We start from the raw sequence: 23,296 nt of genomic DNA on the forward strand, positions 1-23,296 counted from the left end.
TAATAGGTTCTGGAATATTACATCAGCCATAATGTAGGTTGTAATCATATTGTGTGTTTCAACTTCTGTCCTTGTTCAAGATGGTTAGCCACCAGTGATGTGATTATCAGTCCAAAATAACTGTCATAAAGGAAGCTTGGGAAGATCTGATTCTAAACTTAGAGTCCTGTCATTTAAGGTATTTGATGAACTGTCCTACCCCAAAAATGATATTTTATTGCAGCCACTTCTGCCCTGCAGTTCCTTTAATACATAGAGTTGAGGGGAAGTCAAGGATGTTGGTTGCTGTTTTTACCCTTTAAAATATACAAATTGGACCTGAATACTTGGAGCTAACTCAAATATATTTGCAACTGCACCAGTAGCATTATTCCATAGTACTTGTAATTTTTACTTTGAAGGGGTTCAAGGAGGAAAACCAGATCTTCCCTCTGCAGCTCTACTGTTCAGCTGAAGAAGCTTCCCCACCATTTAAAGTTATTAACGGGTTCAGATTGAAAGTGTTCTTCAGAAGTATCAATTACCTAGCAGGATTTTTCCAAGGAGTCCATCACAGGACAATTCCAGGAGTCCACTGTTGTGCTGATGGAGGAAAACAACACCTACAGCACAAACAAGCACAGTTTTCCTGACAGATGTTAGAAAGAAGCAGGTAACTCAGTTCAGCTTCTGCTGCTATCTCCCCTCGTTCATTCCCGTGCTGTTCCTAGTCATGTCCTCTTTTTATTATTACAAATTGTGAGTCAGAATTTATTTTTTAATCAAAAGCCCTCCTCCATCTGTTGGAGCTCTTCAGGCTATTTCTGTTCTATTATAACACTGAAGGAGGAGGGGAAAAAAGCCCATCGAAGTGTTGCTCTTGGTGCACTTCTAGGCCAGCCTCTGCAGACGGGTCTGGTCGTGGGTTGACCTGCCGGCATGGTGCCTTTGGCTTGGTTCCTGAGGCAGAGCTGCAGTTCCAGCTGAGAGCAGTGGGAGGCCGGAATGCTCAGCGCTTCCCAACATCCGACCGCACGCATCAGAAGCGAGCGCAGAAGCGGGTGTTTGCCGTGGGAACGTGACTGCGCTTTGCTGGGCAGCTTATTAATCCCTTTAGCGATTCTTCCCCTTAACACCAGCAGATTGGGGACAAATAAGGGCTTTTAGAGGCCCAGAAGCTTATGCTTGCCCTGAGCAGGACTTTAATCATCTTCCTCTAGATTTCTTACACCTGCCACCTCCCAGCTCTGCAGGTGTTTATTACCTTTCCTAATCCATTGGGTTTTGCCTGGAGCCTCAGGCTTTGGTCTGCCTGACCGCTCTGATGAGACACGTGTTGTTTCCTCTGCTAATGACAAACATTACAGCTCCTTCACCGAGAGATTTAACCTTTGGAAAAGAGCATTTCCATTAGTCCGCATCTCTAAAATGCAAGTTATAAATGGGGCCTCTGTCGCTGATGCTTCAGGTGCAGGAGCTTGAGCCATCAGCCGGTGAGTTTGGAATTACCCTGCTCTATCCAGGAGCTGGAGTGGACGAGGAGCTCTGAGGTGATGTACCCTTAACGAAAGGAAAATCCGCAAACTGGCACATTTTATGGCTTTTTTCCCCTCTAATACCCTTTAGTGACTGTTCTCCACCCCTTGCAGAGTGCACTCAGACGGCAAAAGGTGCCGGGGCACAGCTGGGCCGGGCCTTTGCCCGTTGGGGCCGCTCGGACGCGGTAGCCGCTGTTACCGTCCCTCCTGCGCGCACGGCTCCGGCCGGGCCCCCCCACCCCACCCCACCCCGCCGCGGCCGGCAGGCGGCGCTCCGGTCCCACCCGCCGCACGGGAGCGCCGGCCCGGCCCGGCGCGGCGCGGGGAAGGAAGTGGCGGCTCGGCGGCGGTGGGCACGGCTCGGGCGGGCGGATAAAGCCGCCCGGGCGGCGCGGCGCGGCAGGAGCGGGGTAGAGCCGGTGCCGGGGCTCTTCGCCTTCCCCGCTCCTCCGCCCCCCCTCCTCCCCGTTCCCGCAGCGGCCCGCCCGCCTCACCTCCCCCCGCCTCCGCCGTCCCCGCGCCGCGGCAGAGCCGGCGGGTGAGGAGCTGCCTGCGCCCGGCCCGCCCTCGCCGGGGATTATGCCAGCGGAGCGCGGGCATGTCGGCAGGCAGCCCCCCGTAGGCAGCGGCAGCCGCCGGGCCGCCGCGGCATCAGCAGCACCAGCAGCAGCGGGAGCCGCGGCCGCTGCGCCGGGAGCAGCCGGTGCGTGGCAGGGGGACGCGGGGGGCGGCGGGGCGGGCAGCCCGGGCCGGGCCCGCTGTGCCCCAGCGCGGGCCTGAGGGGAGCGTGAGGTGGAAGGGGAAAGGGGGGGGGGGGGTAAGGCCGGGCCCGCGGGGCGGCCTCAGCCTCCCCTGAGGGGCCGGGGCGGCTCGGCGGGGCCTCGGCGGGCCGCTGCGGGCGGGCTGAGGGATGCGGCGGTGGTAAAAGTTTCCCGAATAGAGGAGTGAATGCCAGCGAGGGACGGGTCTGCGGGCGCCGCAGCCATAGCCGCGGGTGCGCGGCTCCTCGCCGCTGCACGGGCAGTAACGGGCGGTTGGTTCTCTGTAAGGCACCCCGCGGTGAGGTGGAGGGGTTTGGCTGTGGTGCACCCCCCCCCGGCGCTCCCTTCTCTCCGGGCTGGGGCGCTGGAGGCGGCGGCCGCCTTTCCCCTCCGCCCTCGGTGGCGGTTCGAGTGCCGGGCTTGATGGAGCCCCTCCGCACCGCGCTCCCGGCGCGGCGGAGGGAGCGGCTCTCGGTCTGTGGTGGCCGGAGGTGCACGAAGCCGGGCTGGATGTCGGGGAGCGGTGCCGGCTGCCTTCGGGCGCCGCCGTACGTGTGAGGCCGGAGCGAGCCCAGCCCGAGGGAGAGCCTTCATCTGACCGCGACCCTCCTCATCCTCCTTCCTCCCTTACCGCATCTCGCAGGGTTGAATTCCAATGGGTTCCTCTATGGCAGAGGCACCGGGATGAGGCCTGTGCTGTGGTGGGCGCCCTGGGAGGAGGCCTGCGCTGGGAGGAGGGCAGGAAGGCGCTGGCCTCCCCGCCTGTGGTAGGGGAAGAGGGGTGAGCCCTGCCGTGGCCTCATGGAAGGAGTAATTTGGCTGATGATGGCTAAGGAAGAACCGTGTGGGGTTCTGGGCCTTGGGGCTCCCCTGCGGTCAGTGAGCATCACTGGAAATCAGCCGTGACCCCCTCGCGAGGGCAGGAGCAGGAATTTCCCCTTCAGAAAGAGCAGGTTGCCCATTCCTTAGCTGGATGATGGGCTGTAAGAGGGGATCCTCTCCTCTGGGCCTGGTTTCCCTATCACTTGACAGACAAGGCCCTGTCTGGTGTTCCCAAACGACCCTGGGCTCCATTCTGTAGAATGCCGCTGCCCCATGACAGCAGGCATCAGCATGAGCAACTCCAGCTTGTCCTCCGTCTGGGGGAGGGTTAAATCCCTTCCTTCACCTGCTCCCCAACCCCTTTTGCTCCACTGAAGGAGCCCAGAGGAGTGCACTCGACGTGGGGCTAGAGCATCATTAGCAGAGCCCCTCAGCGTAGTGCCCTGCTCAGTCAGCCACGCCATTCAAACCTGTCACATTTCATGTTAAAACACCACGACTGAGGCAAAGATTATTTAAATAGTGTATTGAAGCAAAAAGAAAAAGTTTCTTCTTCTGGGAGTACCTGCTCTGAAGTGGAAGCTTCCATCTTCTATGGGCTCTGTGTGTCTGGAAGCAGCTAAATGTGTAATATGATGCCAAAACCCATCTTTGAAGACATAATCTGCATGTGCTCAGCTCTGTACATGACACCGGTTCAGCAGGACAATGGCACTAGATTAGTCTTTGCAGACATCAGGATTTAAACAGGAGATGGCTTGATTGCACGTCGCAATATCTATGGCCTGTAGGATTCCTTATCCTCCTATTCCATACTAATTCCCTCTCCCTGCCCACATCTTTCTCCTCGCGCTGTATTTTTATCACGTAGTTTATTTTTGTCGTGACTGCGTTGTGCTCCTGAGTAACACAAGAAGACTGACTGCGTTACAGAGTTCAGCACTGCCTTCTGAGTGATATTTTCCACTGGTGAACAGGAGATGGCTGTTTGCAGGGCAGCCTTTCTCCCGGCCTTTGGCAGACCTCATGCCTGCAATGGTCAATAGATCGCTGCATGCCTGCTTATTCTGACAGGTAACCACCTCGTTGTTTTGACCCTGTGCTGCTGCTCGGTAATTGAAATGCCTCCTCGGGATATACGGAATAAAGCATGGCCAAGCATGAAAGCACAGCTGCAGACTTGTCCTGGCTTGCTGTTTCTCACAGGAACGCTGCTCTGTGGTCCTGGCAATGTGTTCTGATTGTGGCAGCATCTCCGAGAGGGAAAGCGAAAGGAGCAAGCAAGGGCTGGAAATGCAGCTCGTTGTGCTCCTTGCTTTGCTAGAGCAGGCTGCTGGTAGGTTGCTAGGTTTCATTAATCATATTTAAGTTTCTGTCACTAACTTTTAATTAAAAACATGGTTGATACCACTTTAATGAATGTACGGATGTTAGCCGTCTTCATGCATAAAAATGCTTTTTAATTCCCTTACTATTCCCTTTATGGCCCTTAGATGCTTTTGTTACCATTTAAACAGCATACAGTAGCAGCTGTTTATCTTCTTAATACAACTTTTTCTTGCATCTGCGTTGAGGAAACAGTAATGGTTTGAGTAAACAATTCCCTGGTATCCTTTAACAATATATTTTAAGTAACTTGGCAGAAAGGATTACAAGTATGTCAAAAGAGTGAACTCTGAGGCTCTTGTTGCTAGTGGCCCTATACCTAACCTAGCTGCCTGAACTGTTAGCTGTTCCTCGTGCTTACGTGGGGTGAGGAAAGTAAGACGCTCTCAATGCGCGACTTTTGATTCTGAGGAGCTTAACAAGGATCTTTCCCCCCAGATGATAACTTCTTATTAAAATACCCTTTCTATTCTAGGTTTGCTTCTGATGGTGTATTTCAATGCATTTGTTGCCTGTTGTGCATCTAACAGCCCGAGCATTTATTGTGATTTGCCATCTGGCACGTGGGAGTTTTATCTAACTTCTCATTTGAGTTGACAGCAACCAGTTTGGAAAGACCTTGTCCTGATGTGTTTTATAAGAGGAATTCTCAAAACTTACAACTGACAGTGGTGCTGAGGGGTTTTGAATTGAAATAAATAGTCTCCTTCTAGTCTCAGTTTCTTACTGCTTCTGTGAGTTGGCCAAACAGAGAAGCAGCACATTGAAAGAAGCTAATTTAAGGTTCCTCCAATTAATCCAAACCAACATTAATCTCTCCCCCCCCCCCAGTCAAACAAAAATCCTGTCATTCAGTTGCTGTCTTGGCAGCCTGACTGGAAGGTTTCAGCAAACGGCAAGCGAAAGCTGGTGCTTACTCCTGGGTGTAGTTTGACTCATGCCATTCATGCATATTCATAATAATGTCCTGTTCTAGGACCAGCATGATCCATTGAGAAACAGGTTTTTTTCACACGATGTTCTTTTAGGCTTCCTCTTATCCGAGACTCGTGCCTTGTTTCAGGGAGAGGGGAGGAACAGCCGTCGGTGCCTGTCTGCTCTTTGTTTTCTTCGAAGGAAAAAGCAACATCTAAAAGCCATGGTTTTTGTAATAGCCGATTGCTCTAAATGGTGAAGATACTTCTTAATTTATGAATGCTGACATAGGGGATGATGTGACTAGCATTTTGTTTTGTCTCCCCAAATTAGTAGGATATTTCTAGTTTTAATTTTGAGCCTGAAAGCATCTTGTAGAGAGAAATGTTGTGTGGTATTCAGTGTGAATGGAAATGGAGGGATTAATGGGGGCAAGGAGAGAATAAATAAAACACTTTATTTTTGTTTCCTGGGCATTGGAGGAAATCCAAGTGCCACAATGTCGTACGGGGGCAGAGGAGGCTGTGTGAACTCAAGGGGAATGTGGCTTCTCTGATCATGGTGTCCTTGCCAAGACTCCTATGAAATTTTAAATGAACAAAGTAATGAATGTTATTTAGATGCTCTTAATGTGAGGAGAACAAAACGATTGAGCTCGGGGCTAAGTCAGATCCTATCGCTTCATGGAGCTTGAATCAGCACGATGCCAAGTCAATATGTGGAGCTCCTGAAGTCATCCTTGTGTGTTTTCCATAGGAAGGGGCTTTGCCAGTGTGACTGTATTGGTGGTGTTTTTCTTCTTTTAAATATGGATATCTATCTCTTTAGAAGCTCACAGCAAAACGCTTTGTTACATCCCACTGGAGAGCTTAGAAACCAATTGCGAAAAAGGCATCTTTCTTTTTGAAGGGTGGCTGTGGGGATCAAAGGATGCTCCTGAGAGGTGGCAGTATCTACAGACAGAGCTGCTTCCCACTTTCCTGAGTGTGTTTGATGTAGGGTCAAGCTTCAATGGGGAGAAGAAATAAGAGGTTGCTTAGGCAAGTGGAGAGAAATAGTTACTGAGCATATGTGGGTGCAGGGACCTGCATGATTTGCCATGAAAGAGCAGGAAGTAACAGAGTTAAAACCTGCCCTGGAGAGCTTGGGCACATCTGAGGAGGTCCCAGCTGCCTGAATTGTCTTTCATTGCAAAGCCAGGAGGTGCAAGGAAAGACCAGCCAGGAGGGGAAATGAGCATCTCCTCCCGCATTTGGGCTCCCATATGCAAGGATATAAGAAGGATCTGGTTATCCTAGGTTTGGTGGTTAGCACAGCCCAGGTCAGTAAATGGTGTGGAAATCTACAGCGAAGCTGCCAGCCCTGTCAGGGTGCTCCTGAGTTCGGGAGCAAAGGTGTCAGGGTCGTTGCTCCTGCGTCCTCCAGGCTGCTGCCTGGCAGGAGGGCACATACCAGTGCTCTGAGTCTGCAGCCGCAGTGCCACGGAGGGCAGGGACAGAAAGTAAACACCTCTGCTGGTTAAGCTGTGTGCTGGGCAGAAGGAACATGAGCACCCTGAGAAACGGCCGCTCTTCCAGCAACCCTTTGTAGGAGAGGCTGATCCTTGCCTTCTCCTCGCTGAGCTGGTGCTTGAGGACTCCAAATTAGAATGGGTTTATTCTGCTGGCTTTTAAGCAGCCTCTAGAAAATCCCGCTCAGGCTGATTTGTAGAGATGCAATATCCAGAAATGGGCGTCCTCGTGCACTTCAGAGTGTTCTCACAAAAATCCCAACCCTGAGCACTGGGTGTCTTGGATAGTGAGGGCTCTGCATGGCTTTTACAGCCCTGACTTTGTTGTGTTTGGACAGCTGAGGTTGGTGAGTGCTGTGACGTTGTAAGCAGGAACCTTCAGACTCCTCTGCAGGAAAGCAGTTGAGATTAGGTGAATAGGAGAGACTCCCTTGATGTGATGAGGAAAAGTGAGTGCCACTCATCGTTCTACGTGCCTTTAAACAGCAAAGTCTCCTGTTGGAGACCAGATACTGGGATTTCTGCTTGGGCTTTTCTAAGAGTTTCTATAGTCTCGTCGTGGACAGGGGAGCAATGGTCTGAACTCAGGTGGTTGTTTGCCATGGGCTGGGAAGGCACATCTGATCCTTGCAGTGCAACTGGGGGGATTTGGGAAAGATAACAGTGAATGAGCAGCTGGAAGTTTCATAATCTGGCATCGGGGCAGGATTCCTGTAAGGGACAGGGAAGTTAACTCTGATTTGTTTGGATTGCTGGCACTTACATAAGGATCCCTGAGCTTCGGGACACTAATTCAAGCCCATTAACAGCCTTAACCCACAGAGCAATGACCTGAGAAGGCGTTTCATGATAACTAGAGTGGAGGGTAGGAGTGTGTGTAATCACATCAGCACCTTGAGCCCTTTGGCGTATCTTGGAACTCCCAGGGCATGGCCGCGTTATCTCCAGCTCTAAAGAAGTTTGATGTTTGCATGACTTAACTCTGGATGTGTAGTGGGGCCTTAATTCCATTATGTGCTTTGAAAGGTTACGGAAGGACTGCAGGTTTTTATAGTACAGCCGTGGTAAACAGCAGCCCAGCTTCTGCTGTGCCTTGAATGGGTTACTTGTAAAGAATCTGGTTTGGGACTCGGTGGATTGCTCTGGGCTGTTCTTAGATGATTTGGGTTGGAGTCAGAGTTACCGCTCCATAGGGAACCCTGAAGGGCCATGAGCGTTTCTTTAGAGGTAAAATAATGGGCTGCCATCAGTCACTCATGTTCGGGGCGAACAGCAAAACAATTTTATGTATGTATTTATATATTGATGTGATTTATGTTTTATATACATAAGAAGACAATTCAATGGGAATAACTTCACTTGTGATTGTAATTTGCTTCAAGATCAATACCTTAACTTAAATATCCTCCTTCTAAAGGTAGAAACACTGCAGAATCACTTTCTCTCTGTGGGTGGCTTACCTATTTTAATGTTATGGGGTTTTTTTCCTTGAAGAAGGAAATAGACATTTTATATTTATCATCTCAGATGAAATGGAAATCTAAATATTTACATCTTTTCACTGGATCTGAGGTTGAGCACCAGCTGTAGGCGTTGCCAAGCTGTTTCGTTGTCTGCTTCGCTGGGTAGGTTGATTTCTTCAGGGCAGTGGGGAGATGGAACCTCATATTTCTGTCTGTTATCTTCTATTCAGGCTCTGCATCTGGAAGGACTTCCCCCTGTGGCTTTGGAGACCTGGCCTTACGTTCGGAGGGTGTTCTAGTCTAAACATGCTGGAAGCTAAACATGTGTTATCTGCAGCAGAATGCAGAGTTAACTGCAAACTGTGAAACCGGAGGGGGAGTTCAGGATGCGAGTATGTAAATAGCTCGGAGATATTTTGTGAACAAGAACAGAAGGGGGAGGAAGGCCTCTCGCTTGCTTTTTCTCTGCCATCCTCATCTCCTCAGTACCACTCACCGTGGCTGACTTTCAGTGCTCTTTACAAGCAAAGGTGGAGGATCACTTCTGGTTTAAACAAGGGTAAACTAGTAGCAGGCACCTGAAATGTTGCAGATCATGGCTCGGTAGAAGAGACAGTAAAAGTCCAGGAGTTTCCTGTCTCCAGTGTTGCTCTGTCTTCTTTATCTCCAGGTGGGCTGCTAGTTTTTTTGACCATGGTGCTCTTAGACTTCAGATCCACCAAAGCAAACTGATGGAGAAGCAGAGCGAACAGCTTTTGTTTTCTCTCTCTCCTTTATTCTTAAGTGTTGTTTACCCAGACTCTCGGGACCCATTATTTGTCTAACCTGCATCTGGAGTGTAAAATATTGTTTCAAGTTTTAACTTCAACAGATGGTAAACATCTTCCATCAAATACCCCCAAAGATGTGTTTAGCACGGACACAGTGTGTCTTTTGTCTGTTTGGGGAGGACACAATAATTCTTGATGCTGCCCTGTAGTTACATTTAATGCCTATAAATAGGGTTTTCAGAAAGGCACATTTATCTAACACATTACCTCTGTGAGAGAGAAGAGCAGATTTGGGCAAGCTACCTGATAGAGCAGGCTTTTTACTACAGCTTCCGTGTGGTGGTCTGCCTTCCTGGTTTTAATCTGTCGTTATGTTTAGGAGAGCAGGAGATGGTTTGACGTGACTGCTGTGGGTGCGCACTCTGATACCTCTGCCTGATGCTCTGCTTAGAGAAATAGTAGTATTGGAAATACAGCATCACTATGTTGGGGTGAGAAGACTCTGGATAAGGAAACTTCTCAGAGTTGCAGGTTCTTATGAACTGTTTTCTAACAGCAATAACTATTTATGCAAAGCTGTAAGGAAAGCTGCTCCTTACGTTTTGTAGGTGCTTTTCTTTCTGTGCCTGATGCTCAGTGGACCTCATCAGGTCAAGAGCTAGATCACATCTACAGACACATCTGTGTGAAGAGGGTGGAGGGGAAGGGCCACCTTCTATTATCCTGTCCTTCTCTCCTTCATACAGTTGCCCTAGCAGAAAAATGAGCTTGACAAAAAAGGAGATTTCATTGTATAATGGAACATCTGTGTTATCAAAGACGGATATGTTGGAGCACTTCTTTGTTTCCCCCCGCTCTGTACTGTGTTGTCTGTAAGTCATTTTGCTGACAGAACTTATGGTTTGTTCCTTATCAGAGTAGAACTGAAAAACGAGGTGATGTTTTATCTTAAACATCGTTACCAAAATCAGCGAAACTGTGTTGAGAGTATTCTTATTCCTGGTTTAAAGGCTGGGAATAATCTGACTTTTAGACCTCCTGTTCTTCCTAAATGAAGTTAATAGCAGCAGCAGCTAGGAGAGGCAGTTTCTGATTATAAAGAGGTTTGGAGCCACTGAAAAAGCTCCTTTCTCTGTTTGAGAACCATCTTTTTAATAGTCCTATCAAGTATTCTACAAGCAGTTCTAGCAGCAAACTTGTAGATTGTGTAGATGTCAGTCTTCCCTGTATATTTTATTCAACTTGCTCTTAAACTTCCTAGAAGCATGCATACAGATCAGCTTTTCAAAGCTTTTTAATATGGTTTTATGTGGAAACATGGGATCGAGGATGCAAAAGTTGTCTGGAACTGCTTGTGCTGGGGGAGTGCAGCGTGTTGGTGCTCAGAGCAGCTCGCAGAGAGGTGCTTTTTGCTGTTGTTTGGGGTTTCTGGAGGTTAAATCCTTGTTGCCCAGCCCAGGTGGGTACCTCAGGGCCTGCTGAATGTCTGAGGTTCAGCCAGGTGAGGTGAACCTGCTGTGAGTGATGGCTGGGTGAGTCTCTGGGTGCACTGGTGCAAGGGGACTCACTGATGTTTATTTAAGCTTTATCCTTGCAGTCTGTAGGGCAGCAGCTGACCTGAACTGTGGGTAACTTGAGCAGGTCACCTCTTCTCCTATGGAGCCAGGCCGAGAGAGCTGGGCTGGTTCAGCCTGGAGAAGAGAAGGCTCCGGGGAGACCTCAGAGCAGCTTCCAATGCCTAAAGGGGCTACAGGAAACCTGGAAAGGGCCTTTTAATGAGGGCATGTAGTAACAGGACAAAGGGGGAATGGCTTTAAACCTACAGAGGGGAGGTTTAGATTAGATACTATGAAAAGGTCCTTCCCTGTGAAGGTGCAAGGCAATGGCGCAGGGTGTCCAGAGAAGCTGTGGCTGCCCCATCCCTGGCAGCGCTCAAGGCCAGGTTGGACACAGGGGCTTGGAGCAAGCTGCTGTAGTGGAAGGGGTCCCTGCCTGTGGCAGGGGGTTGGAAGTGGATGAGCTTTAAGGTGCCTTCCAACCCAAACCAGTCTGCCGTTATTATAACTTGAGTAGTTACTGAAGGCAATATGAACACGGGCATGCACTACAGAGCCCAGGGGCTTAGCATTGTTGTTATCATAAGATATTCCATCTGGAGGTGGGAAAAAAAGCCCTTTTGGGTTTCTTTACCTCAAGGCTGGCAACGAGTGCAGAGTGAGTGACATATTGCCATTTGACTCATCTGTTGTCAAAATGATGACACCCTTGAGTCACATTAAAAATGAGACCTTGTAGGTGAGTTGGCTCTTGGTTCTGGTGAGCAGGGAGCAGCTGTGTGTTGGCTTTTTGATTTTGTCCTTGCTAAGGAAAAGCCTTTTTTCCTCTCCCTGCAATGGGATGAAATTGATTAATGCTACAGCTGATGTTCTGGATGAGAAGTAAACAGGAGAGCCTGTTTCAGGTGGAATGCTGGATGGTAGCCATAAAGATATTCAAATAACCTGCTTTATAGCTATTTAAAGCCCTAAAACCAAAAGCAAATTAAAGAGTGCCCAGTAGGCAGATGGTTGGGAAAGGAACACCCCACGATCAATGAGGCAATATGTAAATATTTTCAATCATTACCACAGTACTGCTGTGTTGACACTGAAATTCCGAGTGCTATTCCATGGGACTCCTCATTGATCAGCAGATGAGCTCGGATAGAACAGAGGGTAAAAGCCCAGTACTGAGCATTATTATGGATTGTGGGTTTTGTTGACAAGAACAGGCTTCCATCGAGGTCTGTGAATGGATTTCAAACCCTCTTTGAGCATGTTCCTGACACACTGTGCTTCTTCCCTGGCTGTCAAGCACCAATTGTATTATTTCTTGAGCTTTATTTCAGGTGAAATGCTGCGTAGTTGACTAATTCTTCCCTGCTAATTGCCACATTTATATGGGAAAGGGCAAGGTGGAAGTGATGTGGTGTTCTCTGCTGGAAATACACCTGGTTATAAATGGCTGGAAAGGAAGAGAAATCAAATGGGTGAATTAAAGTGAAATTTGGGAAAAGGTGCTCCTATAAGCAGGCTGTAGGGACTTTGTCGGGCTGATTCACTTAGGAATCCTCGCAGGGGTGATAACACTCTCATGCATAAAACATGAAGTGCCTTTAGCACACACAGGTGCTGAACCCACCAAGAGGCTTTTGCTATTTTTGTCCCTCTCCTCCTCCACTTTTGTGCTCCTGGAGGAAAACATCGTGTAGTTTTTACTTCTCTCAGAGGGCAGTTGGAACTTGCCTCTAAATAGGTGTTATAAAAGCTGCTTTTTGAGATCTGAACCTCAAACTTACTTATACAAAGCGTAACTGCCTACCTCAAACCAATACCATGCCAGCGTGGAGCAGATGCTGCTGTGTGCAGTTCCTGGGATCCCACCATGGAGGCAGGATGCTCTGTCTGGGGAGGTGAGGTGTCCTGGAGGCTGTAGGGAACGTTGCCACTGTCGGTGTGTGATGTTAAATGTGAACTCTTCCCTCTTTACATAGGCTGGTGTGAGGTTCATAACAATCGTGGGTGTTACAACATATATATATATATATATATAAACAAACCACCCAATGTATTTTTCTCGCAGCCTAATGAGAGCAATGGTTTGGAACACCTCACACCCCAGTCCCCCATTTCATACGAGGGAATAATGACTTTTAAGAGAGGAGGGAGAGTGCTTTGCAAAGGAAAAGCTCATTATTGGTACAGCAAGCTCCAGAGCCCAGGCAGCTTTGTGGAAACATTTTGCTGTTTGCTTTCTCTCCCTTTCCCCTGGGTCTGGCTGCTTCCAGTGAGCTCAGGATGCTGTGCTCCTTGGGGAATGTAACCCCAGAGGCACTTTGGAGAGTCCAGATGTTACAAGCATCAGACAGAGGAAAATGGTTTAGGAGCCTTTTCGAGCTGCTCCTATTTTCTAGTTAACTGCTGCATGTATTTTGCATGTTGATTGATTTCCTGGCACGTCCTGGAGCCTGTTCCTCTGATTACAGAGTTCTGCAGGGTTTTGAATCTCTTTCTCTCTGGTTTGTTGCTTTTCAGTTGCTCACTTAAATTCCCTTTATGTTTTTAGGTGGCTAACAGAGAACAGAACAAAAAACACCTCCTCTGTGGATAAGGACTCCTGTGCCTATTTGTGGTCTGAAGCTGATGCTTCCAAACCACGGGCATGCAGTGTTTGACCACAGCTGACACTCGTTCAGGCTTAGTATTTGTTAATGCAGCTTGTGCAAAAGCAGTAGGCTGAGCTAAAGCAGTTGTGGTGTTCTCCAGGAGCAATGTTGCCTGTTCATTTATCCCTGCAAGGTAGTGCTGTCTGTGTCTCTGACTCTGCAGAAGCAGCATGTGAGTCTTGCTTTCTATTGCCTTTGCTCGGCAGGACTGTGCTCTTGGGTGTGAGAGACCAGAACACTCACCAGTGTATTCTAGTCTGCCGTTATCACCAAGTGTCTGTTCTGGTAATCATGAGGGGGGAGCTCTGTTGTGCCACCAGAGTGTTTTAGTGGTGGCAGTGATGGTACCTCTTAGGAGCAAGGAATGAAAAGAGGACTATAACACGAGTTAAGCAGAGAAGCCTTCAGAAGCCAGCAGAAAGTATCTTGTGATTAATCATCCTGCATGGAAAGGTAACTGCTAGTTCTGTTAGGGTAATGTAGTGGTTTCAGTGTGCTGAATATGAGCCACTTTCCGCTTGCAGGGTGGCACCTCTTCCTCCTTGCAAAATGTATTTGCATGTCAGTCTGTGTAGTAATAAGTGTGGGGTGCTGCTGTGTGCCTTGTGTGATGAACTGGTTGCTGCTCCAAAGCCAAAAGTGGTTTGGGTTTCTGAGCTGCTCCGATGCCCAGAGACCTCTTTGGAGAGATCCCACCTTCCTCGAAGGGCTTTGAGGGAAGCAAGTTTGTATCGTTCACCTTTGCAAATCACCCATAATAAAAGCGTTCCTCTAGCCTTTTGGGAGCTCTTGCGTTAACTCCTGTTTTGTTGGGTGGCCTTTTCCTGGTGGCTTGGTTTGGACAAGTGTGTCCCTTGATGAATAATGCTGAAGGCTCCTGCCTTTCAGTAGCATAAATTTAAAATAGCAGCAGTTTTAGCTGTGTATTTGATTGCCACTTATCACAAAATGTTTCTGAAATGCAGATAGGGTTAATTATTACCAATCTAAAAGAGGCTTAAAACTGACAAGTTTTGAGTTTGAATTTTGCATTGGTAATCTGTTCTCACACCTTAAAAATAAGTAAATTAAGAATAGCATCAGTGAGGCCTCTGCAAACTGCAGTGATTTTAGAAAGCTCTGACTTGGGAATGCAGTCGAGGTGAATTGTATATTAGTATGGCAGAGAACAGGTTTTATAAATATGTCAGGGAGTCCTAGACTCCATTAATGATCTGCTTCTTTCAGTTAGGGAAGACGCTGGCGTTTACATTTCCCAAGGCAATACTTTCAGTTTCTGTTGTTCAGAAGTGCTTTTGCTTTTAACCACTTTTGATTTCAGTACTGTTAGCAAGCATATAGAGAGCTCCATCTGTTTGGAGTAATTGTTTCAGACTTGCTGTCACTGAAGAGAAGTTGTTTTGTCACCCATCCCAGCCTGGAAACACAGGGAGAAAAACCCCAACCCTGAAACAGAAAAGGAGAAAGCTGGTAGGAAGCTTGAAGGTTGGTTTTCTTAAACTGAGGAGGCTTTGTGTCTGCTCTCTGGGTTTGCACAGCTGCCCAGTGAGGCTTTTGAGATTGCTCCCACAATGGGTCAACCGAACACTAGGACACTTTATGGGTCCAGCCCTGCTAATTCTGGGAACTGTGTTGAGCTCCTCAAAACCAAAGGAATGGAGTCAGCCTGCGTTTATGTGCTTAGGTTGTGGTGGATATTCCAGCATCTATAGAAACTGGGCTAGCTTGTGAAAACAAATGTAGACTGGATAGTGACAAATCCCAGGGCCTTGATGAGTGAATTTTTGTATGGCGTGTAAAAAATACTAGAACTTAACCAGACCATCTATATATTGATTTAAAAACATACATATATATAATCCTTTTAAAAAAGAAATGTAATGTGAGGGCTCTTGTTTACTGGGAGCTCAGTGTGGTAGAATGGCTAAAAGACTAATGAGGCCCTCCTGGAAAAGCCTTTAGAAGTTGAAATGCAAAGCAAGATTAAAATGTTCTCTTTGAATGTATTTCCATCGTACAGATTTGAATAGGTGATTTAGAGAGAAAATCCTTTGGGCTTCAAATCATCACATTGTGTGGAACAGCAGGGGAAGAAATGCTTTACATTTCCCTCTCTGGAAAGAATTTCTTCTTAAAGGATTCCTTAGGAATTTAGTGGGTTAATTCTGCCCCAAAGCCCACCCCCAAACTCTTGGCACAGGTTTATATCTCTGAAATAATCAGATATTTTCCTTTGATTGATGTCAAGATGTAATTTTAAAAACAGTGATGATTTTCACTGTTAATTTTGTTGTGGGCTTGCAGTGTCCATTTTATTTATGATCTGGTCTTGACTCTAGTAATAGTCGGAACAAGAATGATAGTCAACGAATGAAAACAAAACTAAGCTTTGGCTTTGTAGCACATGGCAGTCATTTGGGTGATAGCAAGGAATGGCATCTAGTGAGTCTGAAAGACAACTGCCTGTATGCATGTGTGTTGCAAATACTGGTTTGTAGCTTGTCCTGGGTAGCTAGATCAGGTTGGTTCTTCATACGTGGTGCTTTCACCTCTCGAAGTGCCCAGCAAAGCTAAGGAAATGCTCTAATACCATTGTCTGGCTAGAGTGTTTCCTCCGCGTGGTGCACATGAGGAGGCAGACGTGTGGCGGCTGCTGTGAGACCGCAGTGGAAAGTTGTACGTGAGCCAGATCTGGCACGTGGGAATCCCTCATCTTTAAGACTCAGCTCAGACTCCATAGGACTACAGACTGGACCTGTGGTTTCCAGCTCAGCTTAGACCCACATCTCATAGTTGCATCACAGGAGGTTTTGAGGTACGTTGAGCAACTTGATACCCAGCACTTGTTGTTGTAAACCCAGGCTGGGAAAGCAGAAGTGGCATTTGTGCTCCATGCGAGTGGCTCAGCTCTGAATCAGCCGCTGACGTTAATAAGCATTTGTGGACTAAATATATTTTTAAGCTGTCCGGCTGCTTGCTCCTGGTGAGGTCTCTGAGATTAATGGTCCTGAAATGTTACTCACGTTTGCTCTTCCTCCAGGATCAGTCTGAGCTGTGCCAGCACTGTTATTGTTTTAAATGGCTGTGCAAGAAGGCACAGAAGTAGAGTGGTCACTTTTCATTAAACTGTGTGTCAGACATAAATCTGTCTGTTAACTGGAGCAGTGTATCACAGCTGAAGATACAAGTGGTTTTCCAAGCATGGAGCAGAGTATTTTGGTGTATTCTTATAACCCTTTGCTTGTAGATGCTGGTCTTAAGGGTTGAATGCAGGTCCCAGTTGAGGAGATGATTTTTCTGGTGTGGATGTGGACCCAAATTTGTGTGTTCTGGTGCAAAACACAGTTCCTTTCCTGACCTGAAGGGAAGGGGAATATTTCTGCAGCCTTGGAGTTCAGTGAGTTAAAGGCAGCTTTACTCTGAGTGGGTGGCTCTCTGGAGTGTGTGGGAGATGCTGAGGCCCAGTCCCCCTTGCATGCACGTGTGGCCAAGTTATCTACTGATCTCTGTTGACTTCCTGAAGCCGTCTGCCTGTCCTGGGTGACTTGGCAGGGGAAGGGCTGCACATACTCCATCCAGCTTTCCCTTCTTCATCCACGCGGTCAGACCTTGCGCTGCTGAGAGCTGTTCTGTTTTGGCTTTTGCTTGGAGGACAGCAGGGGCAGACAGAGGATAAGCCAAGAAATTAAGGAAGACGTAAAAGAACTTGAATATACTCAGGGATGTCTAAGAATCACAGAACAGTTTGAGTTAAAGCTCATCTAGTTCCACGCCCCTGCCATAGGGGCTTCCACTAGACCAGGTTGCTCAAAGCCCCATTCAACCATGAACATGTCAAGAAGAGAGGGGAGTGATGGCTGGGGTGGGGGATATAGCATATGTGTGTGCCCTGAAGTGCAAACCAGGTGCTTTAAAGGTAGCATTAAAAACAGTTTCCAGAGATTGGAGGTAATGATGAGTCTGTGCCTGAAGAAATCTCTTAGAAAGGCAATGTGCTGCTTGGCATAACGAAGCAAACCACATAAGCTGCTTGGCAGGTAACACTGTGTTGCCTGCTCTCAGTTCCTTCTGCTCTCAGCCCTCCTGACAAAAATCAGCCTTGGAGGAAAGCAGGTATCTGCTGGCTGGGAAATGAACTGTAAATGGGCTGCCTGGGGTTGACATTTCCTGAGCTGTGTGGGAAGGGAGCTGGGTCTGCCCTCCTGGGTGCTGCTGGTTCACCAGCCCATCTCTGCCATCCCTCAGGCCTGGCTGCTCCATCCTCTGCAGCAGCCATGGGAGGTGCCTTCTCTTCACTCCTCCTCCAGGTGTGGAAGGACTTGTGGGGTTTATAAAGGCAGCTCCAGTTTGTTTCCACCCTCAAATGTGGGATCCTGCTTGGTCTCCAGGGAGCTAACTGGAGGAACGCTGCGATGTGATGGGTTTTGTGTGTGATGAGGGAAATACTTGAGGGGAGAGTTACGGTATTTACAGAGGGCAGATGAGGGTGGTCAGTGCAACGCATGCGAGTGGGTTTACTTCTTTCTCTTTTTTGCTTTGTTTTGGTTTTGTTTTAATTTCCATGAGTTGGAGATGCCGATGACTCAGGGCTTGGAACGCACTTTAAATCCCCGAGGTGCTCACTGCCGCCTACTATCACGTATTGAATTTCTGACATACCGGAGGGATGTCTGCAGAGAAACTCTGATGTGCAATTAGAAAACGTTGTAGCTTTATGTTGTTTGCATAGGAGCCATTAGCATGGTGTAGCTGTGAAAAGAATGCAGCTTTATTCTCGCTGTTGATTTCCCATGGCAGTTAAGTTACTGTGTTTTATCTTCCTCTAGGATGTTGACACATGTGGACCAACAGTGACATCCTTTTCCAGCAATGCTGTCTTTACTCCCTCCTGCATTCGGAAGCATCTAGAGAGATATTTTGCAGAAGGTAGGTCCTGGCATTTCAGCTGGGTGGCTGTTCTTTTTCTTCTACGGTAGGGAAAAAACATTTAGATGTTACTAGGGAGAATGGTAATGAGATTGATGGATGCTGCTGCTGGTGAGAGAGGGGATTAACCTTACCTTGGGTTCCACTTGAATAGATGCTCAGGGGGAAACATGATAAAATGGAGTCTGGAAGAATGGCTGGATGAGGCTTGGCAGTCAAAGGACATGGTTTGCTTAAACTGCACAGATGTGTGTGTTGGTAATAAACCTCTTTATAACGAAAACTCAAGCTCTTTGCTTGCTTCTGCGTAGTCAGCACCCTTGTTTATCTAAAATCTTTCAAATAAATAAGTTAAAAGGGAGAATGGCTGCGCAGATGTGCAATTAACATAAATTCTTTGTGTATATTTAAATCTAATGTGGGCCTTTTCCCCCAAAAAAATCTTAACCTTGTTGCATGTTATTTGTGTTGAAATAAGCAGTGTGCAGTCTCTGGTGCCACCATAAAATTGTGGTTAATTTCTACCTTTTTTCCTCCCTCTGAACTTTTAATTTGCTTTGCATTGCCAAAAGGATTGACGTGCAATATAGAATGTAGCTGATGAAGCAAGTACCCTGGGGTGTTCTTTAACAAGTAAATATGAAGAGATTTTATGCTCATAATGAATATATGTACCTGCTACTCCCTTGTGCTGTTACCTGTGGAGTGTTGCTTGTGGGTTCATTGCGTATGTTTCCAGCTCTCATCAGACCTCTTCTGTGTGGATTCTAGGAATGTACAGCATAGTGTCAAACCTGCCTCCAAAATTAGTGGCTGAGCAGGGGGTTTTCTGTAGATGGGGTGTCAGCTTTAGGCTGAATGTGTAGTTTTGCATCATCTTATTTCCCCCAGTACATCCCTCACCATTCCCATGTTTTTTCTTATATCAGAAAGGGTGTTTTTAACTTTCAACTCCACCAGATTTTTCCCTTTGCGGTGATACTGTGGTATAGCAGCTTTGCATTTCTCCTGCTGGATGCTAAAACTCCAATTGCTGGTTTTTGCTTTAAGAGCAACAGATTTGTGGGAAGAACAGAAAGTATAAATGAGTTTGGATCTGAGGCTGTGCACTTAATCAGACTGAAACATCTTTTCAGTTTCTCTGGGTTTATACCTCAGGGTCGCAGCAGTTGCACTGAAGCTGCAATGACACCAGCTCTGTGTTAACATGCAATATCTTGACCAGAAATCCTTGAAAACTAAGGGCGATTTGAATACCTTAATAACCTCGTGTCACAAAATTGGCTCCCAGTGAATACATTGCCATTCACCATGTCGATTCCCTTCCTGAAGCCCCTTGCTTCAGGATTAGCAGAGCCAAAGGCCATCCTGGGTAGGCTGCTCCCAGTGCTGCAGCTTGTCCCACTGTGGGACACTTGATTTCTTCAGGAGAGAGCCCGACGGCTTCTGCCCACTGCAGCTCTCTGAAGGAGCTGTGGACAGGTCTCTCTGGGAACAAAAGCTGCTGTCAGCAGCTCTAACAGAGGAGAAGCATTAATTGCCATGTGGATTTGTGCTCCTGTGCTGAGGGAGAACATCTATGTCCCAAGAGCTTTGACTCCCTTGCTTTAGGTCACGCACTCCCCCTTTGCTCCCTCCGTAAGCTGTTGTAGAGGAGAGTGTGTTTCTCTGAATTAGTGGTAACAGCAAAGAAGAAATGCAATCCTTAGCAATATTTAGGGTTTGCTTTGCCCCTAGGCTGTGGCTCTACTCATTTCACTTGCCTGAAGGACTTAACAGGGCTGAGATCTCAGTAAGAGAGGTGCCCAAGTGGTCATTAATTTCCTGAGCTGGTGAGGGAAAACTGCCTTCAGAATTGTATTCACACAAATGAATCTGTGCAGCTTGCGTCACTGGAGAGCCAGTAATGTCTGTGGATTGACAGGTAAGGAATGGAGGGAGAAAAAATGGGTTTTAAACCTTGTCAGGGAATGCAGCCTTCATGAAAACAGAAAAAGCTGAATAGCAATGTCCAGGAAAACGCTGTAGGCACAGGGTAATTTTCCCCTCTGTTCTACCAGCTTCCCTGTGCAGCCTTTTGCTTTTCCAAACCTGGAGGGTTTGAATCCAAACTGCTGGACAGAGTGCAAATGATGGGAGGATGGTCCTCTGCAAGTCGTACCCAGCACTGTTTTGCATAGAATCGTTTCAAAATCTAGGGAAGTGTTCTCAGTCTCTGCTGGGAGCAGAATGTGAGGGATGTGTGTGCACACAAGCCCTGAGTGCCTGTGATGTTTGCAGCAAGGGACCTTGGCCAAAAGCCACTGGGAGAAGAAGTGTGATGGGGGAGATGGGGGATGCAGAATGAGGAGGCATCTGCTGCTCGGTCCTTGAGCATCCTCATTTCCAGCTGCCCAGGGGCACTGCACTGCCTTTGTGTGTTTCCACCAGTCCTGCAACTGCAGGAATCTGGGTGGGATGAGGAGTGAGGGTTTCTGTAAGAAGAGTCAGAGACTGACGTTGGGCAGCAGGCTAATATATGTGCGAAAGGAAAGTAGATGAGGTGAAAGCAGGTGGAATTACAGGGTGCCTTAGCTAAGATCTGAGGAAGGCTGGGGACAGAGGTCTTGTGCTGTCCCCTCTAAACAATTTGTGCTCCTCACTGAAGGAATGTATGGTGTCTTGTCACAAGGAAGCACAGGTTTGCTTTGCATCTGGGTCCATCTAATGCCCTTCCAGCACTCCCCGCCTTGCCTGTAGCACCTGACTTTGTGCCTGTGTCACGCTGTGCTGTGATTTTCCACCCCTGGCTGTGTAATGTGACAAGGTTTTCCCCTTCCAGAGCCTTGTGTCCTTTTGTATGGACACAAATTGGGGCTGACTCTTAATTTTCTGTGTCCTGTGCTTACCAGGGGACTTGCTGTGTGACCCCATGATGTGAGAATTGTACCCCTTGTGTGGGTAAATCTATGGAAACAGACTGAATGCAGAGGAATCTATCCCTGCTGTTGGCTCCTTCAGAGCCTATATTGCAAAACACTTTACAGTGAGTTAGATCAGGTTGATAACACTTTAGAGAGCTGGGTGATGGCTGCATTTGTACTGGCAAGGAGAGGAACCCTGTTTGGTAGCGTAATGGAGCAGTAGAATTGTGGCTTTCCCCTATCTTGATGGGTAAAGGTTGTGGGTTAATGTGGCACTTGTGACAGTGCCAGGCAGGGAGAAGGGGAAGCTGCTAATAGATAAGGGAGGGGAAATGGGGTCTTGTAAAGGTAGGAGATAGTTGCAGGTAAACTGAGTTAGACCTGACAGTCTGGGGCGTAAGTGTTTGGAAAGGTACAGAAGGATCCCCTTTCAAAAGAGGGAGTTTCCTGTATAGCCTGGCGCTATGGAATTTCTAGTGGAAGTATGGGCAGGTTTTTCTTCCTGTTGTTTTCCTCCTTATACCATAGAAACACTAGACATGAAGAACTGTTTGGTCATATATATTTAACTGGGAGGAAAGAGCTGTGACACTGGTGTGGTTGTAACCACAAACTAACTGACAGTTTCCTGCTGCAAGTAGCTTTCTGTAGATCTAAACCTTGCTCATTTGTGTTCCTCTGTGCTGTTTAAATGTCTGAGGAAGATTCCATTGCTTCTGGCTGCTTGTTTTTAACAGTCTGTTGTAATTTGGGGGATGGCGGCATGAAGAGAGATCACTACAGCACTAATACAAATTCAGGTGAAAGTCCAGAAGGCTTCTCTATTTTACAGTCTTGTATAATGTAAAAGTCAAGAAGTAACCCCATTAAATATGTGTCAGGCTGGTTTTGCAATTACATTTGCATGTACCTCTGTTTATTTCTCGGGAGAAAAGACCTAATCACATGAACCTACCTGCATAGCTGATACTGCCATGGCATCGTTACTTGCTTGTACCTCTCCTACCTCCTCCCCATTCCATCTCTTCTGTGATGTGTTAAATATCACGGCTGCAAAAACGAGGGCACGTTTTTTCCCTGCTGTTCCCATTCCAGCTGGAAAGCTTGGACAGATCCTTCCCTTGTGGTTTCTGATACTGTAAATAAAGGCTTGGGAGGTCACACGTTTTCCATCTCAAGTTATTTTGATTCCAGTGCTGGAATGGGGGGGAGGGAGGAGAGAAATAAAAATAAGGCAACAAACCCAAACTGTTCTGGCTTGTTGTGGGAAACAGAACCCATTAATGCAAAGGGAAAACCATTGTTAAAAAGCCTTTCCAAGAAGACTCAGTCTTTGACTAAAGCTGAGACTTGGAGAATTGAAGATTTCAAAGGACTCTTCCATTAAGCTTTGAAATCAAAGTTACGTACAGAGGAGAGGCCCTGAACAGCAAACTCCTGTGATCTGATGCTGTTCCTGGACCACTCTGAGAAATCAGCTGTCTAGCTTCAAAGGCATATTGCTGTGACTCTACAAGCATATTGGTGAGTAATTTTACCTATGTTCGTGTGAATACAGTTACTCAGATGCTTAAATGTCAGTTAAGTGGGCTTTTAAGGATGGAGTTGAGATATTCTGGCTGTAGGTGTCAGTGGCTGTGATGTATCTTGTGGTTTGGCTGTAGTCGCTGCCTGCAGCCCAGGGCAGCACTTCATGGTCTGGGGCACTCAAGATAAGTGATAGGGTTCTGAAAATCAGCACAGGATCACAGTGTGTTGTGGTGGCTTTTACTGCTGCTGTTCACAGCTGGTGTCCTACATCTGGCAGGTTTGATCTCAGTTACGTCCCTTTCCGTGTTGGTGTTTGAGGCTTTGACTGTTGACAACAGACACTGCCTAGGTTTAAACTTAGATTTCATACTTTGATATTTGTATAATCATGGTTTGGATTTACTAAGAAGTGAGCTCAGAACAAGGTCCATTGGGCTTCCATTGGGCTTCCATTGGGCTTTACTGCTGGGTGGTGATATGCAGAGTATGATTAATCCTGGTTTACAGTGGAGAAACTTAACGGGTACTGGCAACTCTGTGCCTTACTTCTGAGTTTTGAAGAGACCTTTTCCTGGTAAAGACTTCTTGG

General features: G+C 47.3%; 1 protein-coding gene across 7 annotated transcripts in view; it reads left to right on the top strand.

The window, feature by feature from the left end:
• The first annotated feature begins 1,832 nt into the window (after positions 1–1,832).
• Positions 1,833–23,296, top strand: part of PITPNM2 (phosphatidylinositol transfer protein membrane associated 2) — a 133,283-nt gene continuing 111,819 nt past the window's right edge. For 3 of the 7 annotated variants that reach the window (XM_065692422.1, XM_065692434.1, XM_065692432.1), the window contains exons 1-2: positions 1,833–2,220; positions 18,175–18,274. The gene's annotated coding sequence lies outside the window, so the exon portion shown is untranslated. Of the gene's footprint in view, positions 2,221–2,476; positions 2,562–13,431; positions 13,521–16,104; positions 16,164–18,174; positions 18,275–23,296 lie in introns of those variants that run through there. The other 4 variants (XM_065692436.1, XM_065692425.1, XM_065692423.1 and 1 more) reach the window with 4 other exon arrangements.

Source organism: Lathamus discolor, chromosome 12 (genome assembly GCF_037157495.1).
Source record: "Lathamus discolor isolate bLatDis1 chromosome 12, bLatDis1.hap1, whole genome shotgun sequence".
Taxonomy (NCBI): domain Eukaryota; kingdom Metazoa; phylum Chordata; class Aves; order Psittaciformes; family Psittacidae; genus Lathamus; species Lathamus discolor.